Below are 4,891 nucleotides of genomic sequence, written 5' to 3'. Positions count from 1 at the left end.
AACTAGTATATGTCTGAGACAAGCAGAAATGGTCAGATAAGTTGATGTTAGGCGAAATGAACCCTAACATAGGACTTAAATAGTTAAATGGTTTTTCTTTCTTGCTGTTGTATCTAACATACTTATAAGATGATTTCTTTGTTGCTTTGTATGTCCCTCCCCAAAGGTACAACCCTGTTTTCACTGTATTTGATGTTGTTATAATTTCTGGAGGGGAAGGGAAAAAACAAATCATTTAAATAGGGATACAGGTGGACCTATTGCAACAATGAGATGTACAAGATGTTATGTAGAAAAACGAACTTTACAACTTTGGTGGGGGGGGGGAGGAGAGGGAGCAGGAGGGTTGGGAAGGGATGGTAAGGGGAAACAAAGGAGGCAACAATGCTTGATAAGAAATGAACTCATTACCTTGCTCATGTAATTGTAACCCCTCTGTACAGTATTTTCACACACACACAAAAAAGTATGGATTGAGAGGCATTGTTCCAATGGAAGTGATTTTTGAAGCCTAGATTATTTTTCTTTCTGTAACAAAAGGATATTTCTGTCCTGTTTCCTTTAAGTTTCTCCAAAAGGAGTTTGAGGTGGGGTCCCTTCAGCAGTTTGGGTCTATGGAGGGAGTCAGGAGGTGAACTGACCCTTGGAAAGAGAAAGGAGTGAGTCCAGTGACTCCTGACATTATCTTCTCCAAGTTTCCGTACCACTATGTAAGGTTCTCCAAAAGGAGACTGCCATGGTTGTTCAGGCCAAAAAGTTTAGGGTAACCAAACTACAGGTCCACACAGATGGAGGTGTGTAGAGACTGACTGATGGCAGAACTGAGGTTATGTAGGGAGAGGGCAGGAGGGCCAGGTGAGGACTTGACCTCAGAGGAAGAGGAAGTGACCTCAGAGCCTGGGGGACCTCCTGCTGCTCCCAGGTCCATTACCTGGGACCCTGAGTGGGAACTTCTAGGGAAGAGGTTTCATGCACACAGAGGGAAAACAGGGAAGAGGTCCTTTTCCTGGGCAGATGGAACATTTCCATGCCTTTGAAACCTCTTAAGTCTTCCCTACAGTGATCTCCCAGTACTTTCACAGTGGCTGCCAAAGTCATTCCCTTTTCCTGTCAGGCCTGATGATCTGATAGATCTTCCATTGCTTTTGTGTACCTTAGAGAATAGGTGTATTTCTAAATATCTCAGTATTAAGCCACTGTCCTATATTAATGACATCAAAATTAGTTTCTCTAATGTCATTTACATAGTTTTTTCAGCTATTTTTATTAGAATACATAGAACAAGGGAGGTTCATAGAGAAACATCTACCAGTGTTTTTTCATGTACTTTTGTGTGTGTGTGTGTGTGTGTGTGTGTGTGTGTGTGTGCGCACATGCACCCACACACAGATACTGAAGCTTGAACTCAGCCTGGGCACTGGCCCTTAACTTTTTTTTTCCTCTCAAGGCTAATATTCTACTACTTGAGCCTGACTTTTTTTGATAGCTAATAGGAAATAAGAGTTTCATGGACTTTCCTGCTTGGGCTGGCTTTGAAACTCCATCCTCAAATCCTACCTCCTGAATAGGAAGGATTATAGGTGTGAGTCACCAGTTCCCAGCTGTTTTATTGTTTTTCTTATTTTTGCTTTAATTTGTGTATCACTGATTTTTATAGTTACATGTTTTGTGTATAACCTAGTTGGAGATAATGGAGTCTCTTAAATTTTGATAGCTATTTCTTACTCAATTTTATAATTTCTCAGCCATTATTATTATTCTTTTTTGTGGGTCATGGGGCCTGAACTCTGGGCCTGGGCTCTGTCTTTCAGCTCCTCAGCTCAAGGTGAGTGCTCTACCACCTGAGACATAGCACCACTTCCAGCTTTTTCTGCCTATGTGGTGCTGAGGAATCGAACCCAGGTCCTCATGCATGCAAGGCAAGCACTCTACCACTGAGCCACCTTCCCAGCCCTCAGCCATTATTTTTATTTAGATCTATTAAAACATTTTCGACTGGCATGCATAATAGTTCAAGGTGTATTTTTTTAATATAACTCTCCATAGATGAGTGCTTTAGATGGGTGCTTATTATATCTCATACTCCTCTCCTACCTCTTCCAAGTGTTTAATGGGTTTCATTATGCAATCATCATACATATACATAGCAATATATACTTTGATCCTCTTCACTACTCAGTACCCTTTCCCCCTTCTGTTGAACACCATCCCCTCAAGGTCCCCTTTTTACATTCACATTTTTTAAAAATTTTTACTTTTTTGTTGGTCATGGGGCTTGAACTCTGGGCCTGGGCACTGTCACTCAGCTCTTCAGCTCAAGGCCAGCACTCTACCACTTGAGCCACAGTGCCACTTCTAGTTTTCTGAGTGGTTTATTGATAAGAGTTTCATGGCCTTTCCTGCCTGGGCTGGCTTTGAACCGTGATCCTCAGATCTCAGCTTCCTGAGTAAGCTAGGATTATAGGCGTGAGTCACCAGCGCCCACCTCATTATTATTTTTATAACATCATTGTCATCATCATCATCATCATTATTTTAGGTTTTGATTCTACAGATAAAAAAATGTGTGTTATAAAAAAAAATGTTTGTAGCCGTGTGCCGGTGGCTCACACCTGGAATCCTAGCTACTTAGGAGGCTGAGATCTGAGGATCAGAGTTCAAAGCCAGCCCTGGCAGAAAAGTCCATGAGACTCTTATCTCCAGTAAACCACTAGAAAACTGGAAGTGATGCTGTGGCTCAAGCGGTAGAGCGCTCGCCTTGAGCTGAAGAGCGCAGGGATAGCGCCCAAGCCCAGAGTTCAAGCCCCACGACCAAAAAAAAAAAGTGTTTTATTTGGCTTTTTGGGCTTAGATTATGTCAGTCAGTATGAAATGATATCCAGTTCTATCTATTTTGCAGTAAATCACATAGTTTCATTTTCTTTATGGGTCAGCCATCATTACTGAAATTTTTACCTAATTTATACATGTTTTTGTTCGCAATTTTTATTTCTGTTCATATTCTCATTCACCTTATTCAGTTTTCTGTGTTCTTGTTTAGGCTCATTAAACATCTTTTCAATAGTTTTTTTTTTTTTTAGTTCCTTAGGTAGTTCATGAATCTTAAGCTTCCTGATGGTCAGTTTCTAATACTTTATTTTGTTCTTTAGAACTACATTTTCTTTTGGTTTGTTTTTTTGTTTTTTTGGGTCCGATCATGGGGCCTGAACTCTGGACCTGGGCACTGTCCCTCAGCTCTTCAGCTCAAGGCTAGTGTTCTACCACTTGAGCCACAACGCCACTTCCAGCTTTTTTCTTTTTGCTTATGTGGTGCTCAGGAATCGAACCCAGGGCCTCTGGTAGGCATGCACTCTACCACTGAGCCACCTTCCCAGCCCCAGAACTACATTTTCTTTTGTTTCTTTTCTTTTGGTGGAAAAATAGATTTATAATGAGCCAGCTGGACTCAGTTAGGTGATTGCAGTTTTGTTGGCAACATCTAAAGTATCATCATCAGGTGTCAGTGGAACATATGCCTTCTCTCCATCAGGTCTGGTCAGGGAATTGCCCTTCCCCACGTCAGTGTCACGGTTTGGTCTGATGCTTGTTGGCTGTGACATGAACACATGAACACAAGTGGGTGGTTGTCCTCTGTTTTCTTCATGGCTGACTCAGTGCACAGGGGGAACTGGATGATAGCACAGTGGTCCACTTGTTTCTCCTCGGAGCACTCTTCACAGGTATTTGGGCTGTCTTCATTGTGCAGAGTCTCGGGCTGCTGGAAGGTGGATGAAGTGCATATTCTCTTCTTTTTGTGGCTGTGGACACCTTTCAGCACTGCCTTCTTGGCTTCAAAGCCTTTTACTTGGCTTCTGCTTTAGAAGTGGCAGGAGCTCCCTTCTTTGCTTTCGGCGCCATCTTGGTGAAAAGGCTCTTTTGTTTCTTTGTATGCTGTGTTAACTTGGTTGGTTTGTCCATTTAAAACACCAGCAGTGCTGGGCACCAGTGGCTCATGCCTGTGATCCTGGCTACTTTGAAGGCTGAGATCTGAGGATCATGATTCAAAGCCAGCCCGGGCAGCAAAGTCCGTGAGACTCTTATCTCCAATAAACCACCAGAAAACTGGAAGTGGTGCTGTCTCAAGTGGTAGAGTGCTTGCCTTGAGCTGAAGAGGAGGGACAGTGCTCAGGCCCAGAGTTCAAGCTCCACAACCACCACCACCAACAACAACAAAAAAAAAAAAAAGAAAAGAAAAAGAAAAAATCCTGTCAGATCTCTAAATCTAGATAATGAAAATTATAAAATGTATTGAAAACAGTTAAATGGCTTAAATAAATGGCCTTGGATATATACCATAGATAGTAGAAGGAATATTTAAAGGCATTTAGTTTGATTCAATGCAATTCCAATCAAAATCCCAAAAATGATTTTGAAGAAGTTTGTCTTGAAATTTATATGGCACAATGAAGGGTCAAGGCACTCCTGAAAAAAACATATATGGTGATAGAACTTGCCATATTCAATTTCAAGACTTACTATAAATCTTTGTTGGTAAGCAACATGTCATTGGCCCAAGGACTGATTGACTTCTGACAGATTCCCTGTAGGGAAACTTGATTTGTGCGTAAGAAGGAACTGAGAACCCTGGGTGGGTATTGAGACATTTGAGTCTACATAATTATCATCCTTAGTTCTCATCATTCATCAAGATAAATTCTACATGGGTTCTGGAAATAAATGTAACAAGCAGGCAACTATCTTTCTAACCTTTCTAGGGTATAGAGGAATCTTCAAATTCCCCTCAAAAGTGCTAAACTCATAGTTAAGGCTGGATATTTGAGAATATCTGTTTGGAAAGAAGGAAGGAGGGAAGGAAGGAAGGAAGGAAGGAAGGGAGGGAGGAAAGGAGAGA

At 41.5% G+C, this 4,891-nt stretch overlaps 1 long non-coding RNA gene and 1 pseudogene across 1 annotated transcript in view; both read right to left on the bottom strand.

Annotated features, from left to right (window-relative positions):
* Positions 1 to 3,398: 3,398 nt before the first annotated feature.
* On the bottom strand, positions 3,399 to 4,044 carry LOC105998594 (annotated as a pseudogene).
* A 108-nt stretch (positions 4,045 to 4,152) lies between these two features.
* Positions 4,153 to 4,891, bottom strand: part of LOC105998604 — a 31,757-nt gene continuing 31,018 nt past the window's right edge. The window contains exon 3 of the long non-coding RNA XR_001175702.1: positions 4,153 to 4,182. This is a non-coding gene — a long non-coding RNA (uncharacterized LOC105998604). The remainder of the gene's footprint in view (positions 4,183 to 4,891) is intronic.

The sequence above is a fragment of the Dipodomys ordii genome, unplaced genomic scaffold, assembly GCF_000151885.1.
Source record: "Dipodomys ordii isolate 6190 unplaced genomic scaffold, Dord_2.0 Scaffold166, whole genome shotgun sequence".
In the NCBI taxonomy this organism is placed as follows: domain Eukaryota; kingdom Metazoa; phylum Chordata; class Mammalia; order Rodentia; family Heteromyidae; genus Dipodomys; species Dipodomys ordii.
This window is presented reverse-complemented; position numbering and strand designations above follow the sequence as displayed.